At 28.2% G+C, this 12,022-nt stretch overlaps 1 protein-coding gene across 1 annotated transcript in view; it reads right to left on the bottom strand.

Annotated features, from left to right (window-relative positions):
* Positions 1-12,022, bottom strand: part of LOC129976681 (PP2C-like domain-containing protein CG9801) — a 39,732-nt gene that overhangs the window by 14,985 nt on the left and 12,725 nt on the right. The window lies entirely within an intron of this gene.

Raw genomic sequence — 12,022 nt, 5'->3', positions numbered from 1 at the left:
AAAAATATAATTTTATCAAATATTTTTGGAGTAAATTTATAAGTGACATAAAAAACTGCGTTAACTAGATTTATTACCGCATGATCATTTAATCTCTTATTATGCTATAAAATAACACACCTCATATTTAAGTAAATTTTAATAGAATTCACCGACAGATTTCATGTAGATTTGAAATTAGGTTTTCAATACTTAAGATAGATGGCGCCACTATAAATAAGGGGCGATTTGTAGCATTTTTTTGTTTTCGTAAGTTCAATCATTTTATTTCTTTTTTAAAAGATGGCACCACGGTACTGCTTTCCTTTTCCATTAATACCTTTAACTTCTATCTCCTAAAACTATTTTATAGTAAAATCATTATATTATATATATATACAGTAAAAATTCATTCACTCATTTCGAAGCTTTCTCCTTAAAATAGAATCTTTTCCCGTGAAAAGATAAATATGAAACGTTCAAATATAATTAAAAGTTACCAAAATGAACGTTTTGCGCAAAAATATTAATGCAGATATCACAACTCGTGCTATCTATTCATAAAAAACTTCCCAGTATATAATAACATAATTCATTTTCCAGGCCGATATTAGGAAGAAATGCCCTTCAATTCTGTTGTCTATTACATTTTTACTAAAATAATATTTCTGTAATAGCTTTAATTTTTTAATTAGCTTTAATTTTTTTAACTAAAATCCTCCATTTCCAGTAAATTCTACTTACTTTCTGGCGAAGAAAGATTTTTATGGAAGACAATAATAAACATTTCTTTCACTATACAACATATTCCAAAACTACCGGAATATGCTGAAAAGGTTCAAGTAGCAGCGCGTTAATAAATCATATCAGAGACCACTCGATGCGCTTGCCTGAAAGAGATGATTAGGTTGTGTCAATATAAGCAACGATATTCAGTATCACAAGTTGATTACTCCGATTGGCCGAGGAAATGAAAAAATATGAATGAATCATTGGGGAGAACTGAGTGAGTCCTATAGGCCATTGCATGAGAGGTACTTTCCGTCATCAGTAAGGAGGTAGCCACCTTCACACTAATTCTATACCCACCCGAGTGGCGAGAATCAACCAACATACCGGAAGCATCTCATCCAGCTATCTGAAGTGCCCCTCGATAGGATATGATTAATATATTGAACACTTTTTGTTCATTTCAATTCAGCTTCCTAATGTTTCAGATTAAACCTAGCAACACAAAAACCCAAGGGAATATTTTTACAGTGTTGTTCACCATTCGAAATCTTGTACAACAACGGGTAACAACAAAGAATAAGGCAGACAGGTTTTGATTGTTGTTGTTGCTTTAATACCCATATATCGCCACACAGTAAAACAAAAAAAAATCTTAAAACTTAACTTTTAAAATGGAACGATAAATCGTGAAATTACTTTAAAATATTTTTGAAAAAAAGCGCATACTACGATTTTTTTTTTTTTAATAATAAAACCATTTTTTCCGAAAATTTGAGCTACAAGACAAAATTCTAATTTCATTATCAAAAGAATGTTGGAACTATATTAGCAATGAGAAAGGTTTGAATTGTTTGAGTTCTTGCATCATTAATATCTGTACTCATTTTCTTAAATTCGATTTTATGCAATAAAATTTAAAGAAATTCACATTTCGATTAGAGTGGCAATAGAAATTTAAAGCATCACATAGGTGCAATCTACATTTAGGATTCACGACCATTTTATAAATTTATGATTAACTATTTTAATTATGCTTCAAGATATATGGTTTGCTAAACAAAATTAAACTAACTTACCAAGATATACGAGACAATTTACAATGCAATATATATATATATATATATATATATATATATATATATATATATATATATATATAGAGAGAGAGAGAGAGAGAGAGAGAGAGAGAGAGAGAGAAAACAATACAGAATTTGAATTCTAATATTATTCGAAAATAGTGATACATCTTAATATATGAGCTTCTGAGCTATTTCTTGATTGTATAATTGAATTAAAATAATTTTCGATATTTATCCTTTAGATTAAATTCTAATTTTGATTCCTATTTTTTTGAATTAAGACATCTATTTTAACCATCAGAGTGTTTTAATTAACCATAACTGTAACAGTACGAAACGGTAATTAATTAGTTGCTATTAAATATTGTCTGATAATAACTATAAAATGAGAATAGGAGAAAATTAAAAATTAATAAACACCTCTCTCAGCTGCTATGTGATTACATCATCAGCAAATTTTACAAAAAAAATCTTTTAATTTCATTTATAAAATATATACCAAATAATTATATTTATCTTTTTAATCCATGTTTATGCACTTGGTCATCATTAATTATTACTAGTTATTTATTACTAACTATTCTTCGCGACTAACTTGTTTGTCAAGAACATAGCGTTTAATTTCAATTAAATTTCTTTTACATGATTCTTTCAACAAAATATCTTTAAGCATCAAATTATGACAGAAATTAAAACCACTTTATTTTATAGCTTCATATTCTCTCCGTCTATTGTGCAAAAGAATCTTCCTAATTTAGTTGAATCTTGTTACATCATACTGTCATTAAAAACTTAAGTGTCTGAGTAATTTATTTCGAACTGCGCGTTTCTTTTGCGATAATATAATTTCACTTTGTCATTCCTCATGTAAACTGCGCAGATACTTACCAGACAGAATCTTTCTTCCTAAACTATCAATGATGGAAATCAGACGATTAAATATTTGATGAAACAATGAAAATAGTTTGAATTTCATAGCAACAATGAAATCTAAGGTTGAAAATTATGCAAAAAATATAGTTAAATTTTAAAACGGTATAAAAATTTGTTTGTGCAGTAATATTTTCGGGAATTAGCGCGGAACAATACAAAAATCTAGCTTAAATTTTGAACAATTAATTTTTTTAAAAAAAATCGATCCATTTCCCCCTTTCAAAGCATATCTACACTAAATTTTGTACATCTAGATAAGAAGCATATCCTATAGAGTTCCAACATATGCACACACATTTTTATAATAAACACATATAACACATAAAATCCGGAAGGGAGGGAGGAAAAAAAAAAAAAAAAAAAACGATCAAACTTTAAATTCTCAAAAATCTTTTCTTGGTTCATAGTATTTCAAAGAAAAACAGGTATATTATTTCTTGAACTACTCACTTTCTAAAAATTAATACTTAAAAGAATATCATCAGCAATGGAGCTTTGCAATAAAGGTTAAGAGACGGCAAGTTTCGGTGATATTACAAAACATTTATAGATGTTGATTCTTGTAACGAATTTTATGTTCTTTTTAATAATGTAGAATGAAAATTAAGAATATGCTTCTGTGATAGAAACAAGATTAATCCTATAATCGAAACCCAAGTGTTCAATTTTATTTTGAAATCGATTAATATGTGTTCATTATAAATATATTTTCTAATATCAAAATGATGCATGAAAAAAAATGTACCTTTATAAAATAACCATCATAACGTGATTAAAATTCAGCGACTACCGATATCGAATATATATATTATATATATTCCCACTGAAGACAAAAATAAAATAGAAAATACAGTTTCAATTTTACATAATAGTTTCAGTTACAGGATATTAATAAAAAACAGACGAATAAAAAAAAAATCAAAATTGCAAACCGCAAACGATTTTCACATTGAGCTGAACAGAATTAAGAATTAAAAAAAAAAAAAAAATCAAAGCGAATTTCCACCTAAACTTTTTACGAGTTCTTATTCAAGTAATTTTATCTTTCATTGTTTCCTTCTTGAGATGAAAGATGAGAAAACGAGAATTATGACATGTTTTGTTAACAATGGACTAAAGTCCTTGACCTCATCTACCCATTACAAAAGCCGGAGGGGAAGCAAATCGTCTGTCAGAAAGAATCGCGGTGCTACATTCACAGCCACTTCTATTCATTCCGAACTTTCTCTTTTCGCCATCTGTAGAACAATTTTTTCATTACTATAAACATTCGACGCCTGTGTTCTCGCACTCGGTTGCTGATGCGCGAAGCGGATCGTGTCCTTTACCTGCTTTGCATTCGAGACAGAATGCTTCTAAAAGGTGGAAATTCTTCTGAAAAAATAAGAAGAAAACCAGGTCTGTGGTGCAGTAACATTTTGCATAAGAAAGATTATTCGCTTCAGCGGATTTGTTATTAAGTTCGTAGTTTATTCAGAAACCTAAACGTAAACCTTCTACCTAAACGTAAAATGATCAAATACTACCAAGAAACTTTCGTTGAGAATAAGAGGATTTGTATAGCCCAAGAATTAAATGGAATGCAATTATGCAAATAGGATCCAATTCCAAAATATTCGTTTTCAGTTATACTATTTTTGCAAAATACAAAATTCTTATTCTGCAACTTTAAAGAAACAGATTATTGCATTACTAATTACTATTCCATTACAGATATATATTTAAATATCCAATGTACATATTCTTAGATATAAGCGACTTCGAAATAAATAAAATGGTGTTTGGCTACCGTTTATATAACTACATTCAAATTATTTAAGAAATACTTTGTGTTTATGCGTTAAATTGTGAAAATTATTTTGTGTTGGCAATAGCCTAGGCATAAAAGATAATAGCTTAGTAAATTTTGCTTCGGGTAAATAGTGATGAGACAGTCTTGTATGCAAATAAAGCAAAATGGCGTTTACAGTAATTATTATCAAGCAATTTTAAACAATTTCTTTAGTAGGTTCTTAGTAGTTTTTTCAAAAAACATAAAGCATAAATGGCAGTAATAAATGATAAGATAGTGTAATAATAGAAAAAGGAAAGCAAATCTGAAATTTTAATCATCTTATTATTAATCAAGCATGAAACCTTTTAAATCATTTTATAAAAGCAAAAACAACAAAGTATTACGATGAAGGAAACAGCATATTTCATAAATAAAATTTTAAAATTATTTGTATAAAAAATATATTGTAAATGTAGCTGTTAAGTATGTATTTAAAATCGGTTAATCTGTAAGATACCGTGCGTTATATTTTGTAAAAATAGTTTATATTAATAATAATTTTCTTGATAAGTTTTCAAATAGTATTTTTTCCCCCTTAAATGGATTAACAGAACATATTAATGTGCTATTAAAATAGAAAAATGTACGAAAGAAAAATTATTAATCAAATGGCAGTATTAATGAATTGTGCTTAAAGAAACTTGTTCTACATTATTCTAAATCATTAAAAATATTGCTTTTTTTTTTAGTGTTTAAATCTGAATTAAAAAGTAAAATAAAAATATAAAAGAATGTGACAAAAAATTCGGCCATATTTTTCTGGAAAGATGGCAAAAGAATTGTGACATTCCAATTCTCAAATCTTTATTTCAGCAACCGACCATATTTCCATTCTGATAGTCGCTGAGGACAGCTGAAAACACACCTGACAACAATTGTTTATATAAACTGAAGTGAACGAGAGTCCAAGGTCAAAGAAACAGGTGACATCCAACGAACAGTTTGGAGTTTCATGACAAATCCTTTTTACTCATTAGTAGCGATGCAGCGTCTCGAAAATAACAAGGATATCGATTACAACAGAATCGAAAATCGTTTGGATACCAGGTACAGTCAAAACGATAACAGAAACATAAATTACGGTATTTGGGGGAATTTACTGTCTTCAATAAAAAGTTCGATATACGTGGAATCGAAATTATTTATGATCAAGTAGGGAAGTGCAGCACATTCTTTATCGAAAAGCTATAATTTTTACATTATTACGCAGTAGTTGTCCACTTTGAAAGTAATGCAGTAGCTTTCAAATAATGCTTCAATTGCATGCAACGAATTTAGAAGAAAAAAATTCAAAAATTGTTCTTCAGAACAAAAAATTTCTTTTATTTGATAAAGTAAATAAAACTTTTTTTTTTTTTTACAAGTTGACTATATTTATATATTTTTATAACGCTGCTTAGACAAGTTTCTCAACACATATCATTTTCAGATTCCGCTAGAACACCGCACTTTTTAACAAGTACCTAAAATCTGCACACATTAATGATATTCCATTATTTTTAATTTGTAACTAGTACATTTCTTAATATTTCTGCATTTATAAAATTTTAAAACAGAAAAGTGAATATGAAAATTTTTTATATTAATTCATGCAATTTTTTAAATATTTTTTAACAAAATTCCGCTTAAGACCATAGTGATATTTCGTAAAAGACAGTTCGGAGATAAATATTTCAACAAAAGATTTTTTATATTTCAATGCCTGAGAAATAAACGTATCTTTAAAAAAAAGCGACACTGTATGCTAACTTTGCAGAACTCTAAGTCAATGTAACCTGTTTGAACTGCCGCAGCAGAAGTGAACGAATGAAAGTCGAGAACGCAAGAATACCCAGGTTCAACATGTGCTCGTCTGGCTAACAAATGTGAAGGAAAATTGAAACGAAACTTAAGAAGCATGAAATGTAACATATTTAAGAACGATTTCTTCTGCAAGAACTGTAATCAATGTAAATAAAATTTATGTTACGCTGCTTATTTGTGTTCTCCGAATTTGTGATTGCTCTCCGGAAATTATTATTAAAAAAAACAGTATTATGGGGATTAAAAAAGGATACAGCAGGAAAGACTAGTGTTTATAACAGAAACTGAAAAAAGAATTTATTAATTTCTACTACTTAAAAAGATGAATGTCTATTTATTTGTGGTTTGGCGCTCTACAGGCTAGACCGTTTAAGAGGAAACTAACTTGGCTTAAGTAGAGAGAGAAAAAATATGTACCTAGACTTTTTTTTCTTTTAAATTTTGGAATGCATTTTTCCTCGATACATTCCGAAAATATTACAGAACAAAAATAATTTTTAAATCATCTTAACAACAACAACAACAAAAAAAAAAGCTTTTCAATTATATTAATTTTTTGCCATTTAATTTTTTTTTAAATTTAAAACATATTTCGCTATAAAATATTTGATAATGCAATAATATATTTGTAGAAGTGAAACTAAAATCCCTTTCAATAACCAATTGTTGCTTCCAATATTTTATCCTGGCTTTTTTTCCCCATAACAGACGGGTTGAGGTATAAAGTTTCGGTTTATTTTTATAAACTGAATAAACTTCAATTCAAGACAAATTTTTATTTTTATTTATTTATTTCTGAAATTTTCGTGATCTTGGAAATTAAGATTTAACTTCTGAACCAAGTAATATTGGAATTTTTTTTAAATGCATCGATTTTTAAAAATTGCTGCTCTTTTCTGTGATATTATTGTTATGTATCAAAAATATAGACAGAAATTTAGAGAAATGCATAATAAAATAAACAGAAAGGTATAAGGCTTCTAAATTAGTCTGCGTATAAATAATTAAGATCTATAAAAATTTCAAGTTTAACAATATTTTGCAGGAAAAGTTATTAAGGAAAAGTTACACAAATATTTAATAGAAATTTGCAACAACCCTTTATCCCAGCGAAACAACTGTTCGTCAAAGACGGCTAGTCGTAATTAATGTTCAAAAATAAATTAGAATCAGTCACTCAATGAATGAGAAATTTCCATCTCAAAGTATGAGCATTCATAAAGCAGCTTTAAAAATGTTAGCTTTTTCAAATGATTAACTACATAGAATATGAAAAAAAAATACATGCGATAGAAATATAGGCATACGAGAGGTATATTACACACAACAGCAAAGAATTATTCATTTATTTTGTACATTTTGTTATTCGAAAAAATAACTACAAAGAATTTACAATAATCATGCAATTAGTTCTACCTGATTTTACAAATAGATTTATTGCCACTGATTAAAAAAAATACTCTTCATCAACTCTTAAGAATTCAAAAATAATTGCATATATTTGAAATTAATTTCAAGACGAAACGATAAAATCAGCCAATAAAATCCAGCTACTCCATTTAAAATAATTTGCTTGGTCTCAGAATCATATTTCATACAACCACTTAACACTTTGCAATCTGATCATCTATTTTAGATGGCAGCTGCACATAAATCTCGATTTAAAACTCATTTCATATCGCAATGAAAGAGTTAATGTGAGTTTAGGAAGTCTGGTTTATCCGTTAAAACGTAAAATGCGCAAATTACTTCCATCTGTTTTGCCAAACGATAAGATGGAATTACTAATTAAACATAGAAAGGAACTTTGATTAACGCGAACTGATTAAAGCAGGATTTCTTAAACTGTTTTTCACTTGTAAATCAAATTTAGGCTGCACAAAATATTGTACAACTCCATTTATATATAAAGATACATTCAAGATAAAATGAGCATTCATGAAGACGCCATAAAAATTTTAATACAGAAAAGAAAAGACAAGAAAATAAATAACAAAAATGAAGCTTTCAATCATAAAAGATAAAAATAAATTAAATACTTTTTTCTTTTAAAAATTTATACGAAAAGTTTCAAATCTAGATATTTTTTTCCATCGATAATAAAGTTGAAGTAGCTCTCAGAGCATTAGACTGTTTTACTGACAACAGTCAGTTTTTTCCCAATCCTAAAATTCAGGCTCTAACCCTATGGATCCCCTTTGTTTAAGAAACCTAATTTTAGAGTATTTCAGAATAAGCTACGAAATTTTGAAACACTTTTCCAAGCATTTTAGTAATCTCCTTACATTGTTCTAATATCAAAATGTATTAAAGAAGTTATAATACAAATCAATGATTCTAATGCCGATAATTTGCTTCACTTTTGTAATGCGTTATTGTAGTAGGTTTTACCATTAAGAGAATTTTTTCAAAATCTTACTGAAGAATAAATTTCAAACCACCAAAGAACGAAAATAATTCGAGAAAAAAAATATTTCAAAGGAAAAAAATTAGTAACTTAATGTTAATAAGGTTAACTATTTAAATTTCATTAATAACACCCATTATTACCACTTTTACGTCATTAATTACAGCTAATGGAAGCTCACGTTGGCATTGCGCACCCAATCTTCAATATAATAATATATTTAAAAATAATATGTATATTCTAACGAAATTTCGTTTAAATACAAGCAATTGATAATACGCAAACCGAAATTCTAGCTGCTGACATCAAGTTTATTAATTTCATGGAACTATTTCTACAGCTTCAAAACGCATAGAAACAAGTATTTTTTCAACAATGAGGTTGTTTGCTAGGTGTTATGTAGTATTATCGTCACTGTTAATTTCACGGTAAGAAATACCACATGAAAAAGTACAATTAACTCATTAAAATGTAAATTAATAGCAGATAAGAGGGAAAACAGTTTGTGTTTATAGAATAAATATTTTAAAAACTCTTCCAAATGACAAAATAAAAATAGCAAAATAAAAAAAGACAGTCTAAAAGTAGAGAAAATAAAGAAAAATATATTCTAGAAAGCAAGAAAAAAAGAGTTACCTTGAATTTACAATAAAAATAATAAAATATCATATCAAGCAATAAACGAATAACTTAAAAACGACGGACATTTACTTTTTAAAAGCTAAAATCAATTTATATCCATTGTGTTTTTCTTATGAATCATTCACTGAACAAAGACATAAGCTGCACATAAAAACAGCATAGTTATCAAAAGAAGCCAGAAATTTCCAAAATCCTAAACCTTCCATGACAAGGGGAAGACGCATCAAGGTTGCTCTGTTTTAATTTAAATCATCAATACAAATAAAATTTCTAAAATGACATTAGATTAAAGTCAATTATGCAGAAATTAAATTTCCAACTAAGATATTTTAGTAAAAAAATTTCCGCTATAAAATAATTAACAGAAAATATACACAGCTAATTTTTCTATGAATTCTTTGTGTCTATGATTGTACATAGTTGCCATTCTTTGAAAAGCAATATTATTCATTTATAACAATGTACAGACAGACAGCGTATATTTAATATTGATTCGCCTACGTATGTTCAAAAACAATAATAGAGAACTGACCTTCGGTACAACTTTCACCGTCAACTTAGATGAGTCGATTATGAAAGGAAGCGGTTTAAACAATTGATTCAATGACATAACCGGAAAAATAACGTTGTTTCCTTTAATGGCGGATATAGGAAACTTGCTCCTGTTTTCTACAAATCAAAATGGAGGATTCTTTTTCCCATTTTTATTCAAATGGGAAGACAATCCATGCATATACATTAAAGCTGAGAAGAATTTCTATAGCACTAAAGATATTATCAAAAGAATTCTCCCATAGTGTTAAGAAGAGTGGAACATTTATGCACTTCAGCACCGCACCGTCATTTCGAATTCGAATGCATCTAGGCGTAGAATGATTCGCCTTTCTGATTTAATATCCGAGAAAAGTATGCATTTTATTCCGAACGAACAAAAGGGAAATGCAAAATGGTGTTCTCATAACAATAAAACAAACACGTCATTTATTTTTAACTTTCTTTCGGCGCGTTTCTAGTATTAGAATTTTCGATCGTCTGCTCTTAACAGAACAACTCAACCCAACTCAAAAAATTCGTTCTGTTCTGATTCTCGCAGGAACATGGAAAAACACACATGCTGTGCTTTAGGGCCATTCTTCAAATGATTATCAGTGAATAAATGTTACAGGAAATGGTGCTTCTGTGTCCCTTTAAAAGATAAATGGAAATTATTACAGATCAGTGATTTCTGGTTATTAGTTGAATGTTCCACGGTTTTTTGAGTTATAGCTTTTCACAATACCCATCGCGTTTTGAATCGATAGTTTCCTGGTGATTCTAACAATAGGGTTTTGGTGAATCTGTGGAGTGTCCAAGATAAACGTTACCTTAGAAATTTTATATAATAGAATTATATCGATGAAAAGTATATCCTTGAAATAAAAAGCGTGATATTTTATAGCGCAATTTTAGATCTTTCACGTGGCATAGCTGCATGTGATCGAAGTTCTATGAGCTATAAAAGTAGGATTCCATACGATTCAAAAAGTTTATTTTGAAAGGGTACAGGTTTTTTTTTTAAAAAAAGAAAGCCGGCTAAAAGACATAAATATGAGTATAAGTATTTAAAACGCATGATTCAACCATAATTTTTTTTGTCTGCACCGCCTTGTGGAAATATTTCTTTATATAAAGAAGCTTTTTTTATTATTAATATAACTTGGGTTCTAGTTATATTTCAAATAAGAATATTTTTTAAAAAATCTTACTTTTGCTTAAAGTTTTAATATTCAACAAATCACTTATAATTATTGTCACACAATTTAATGTAACACTGTCATTACAAAGTGTAATTAAATATAGAATTGTATAATTAGGAGTAAAAAAATACATCAAAATAATTCCAAAATTAGTGAATCGCTTACGTGTTAAACATTTCAAGGTTATTTATTAACAAATATATATAATATATATAACAAAATAAATTTAATAACAAATTTATATATTTTATATATAATGGAAGTAAATCATTGGAAAACTTCAAAATTCAGTGGAAGCAGATAATTCTTTTAGAATTTTCATATAAAATCACAAAATATTACATAGGAACAAAACAATTTCAGCATTAGATTGCATAATCAGAGTTAGAAGACATTCGAAATAATTTCTTTTTATAAAAGAATTAAATCAATATCGAATTTTATAAGCAGACCAATGGAAGATGACATTCCAATCAACATAATTAAGAAATATGATAATTTTTCAAACACGTGCTTACCATTGTACTTAAGAATCGTGGCGGAGACACTTTACGCTAATGACTTCCAATTATATTAAATTTCGCCTTCAAGGCATGCAAATTTTCTTTTGTTAAATATATGCTTTATGAAAGAATGCATGGATAAGGCAAAAGAGTTTAGCCTAATTTAGATTTAAAAAATCCAAGCTTTTTTTATTCTTTTGACTACAAGTTGAAGCTTGCACAAAAGAAAAAAAAAATTGTTATGAAACGTGCAATGCAACGGAGCACGTTGTAGTTAAACTTCAGGAAGTTGTCAAACTGATGTAATTAAAGCTCTTTGCGCAGTATAATTGAGACTAAAGCCATGGAGCAGTTTGAAAGAGCACGTTCAAATC

The sequence above is a fragment of the Argiope bruennichi genome, chromosome 7 (assembly GCF_947563725.1).
Source record: "Argiope bruennichi chromosome 7, qqArgBrue1.1, whole genome shotgun sequence".
Lineage (NCBI taxonomy): Eukaryota > Metazoa > Arthropoda > Arachnida > Araneae > Araneidae > Argiope > Argiope bruennichi.
The sequence above is the reverse complement of the archived record's forward strand: the minus strand, read 5'-3'. Positions and strand labels throughout refer to the sequence as shown.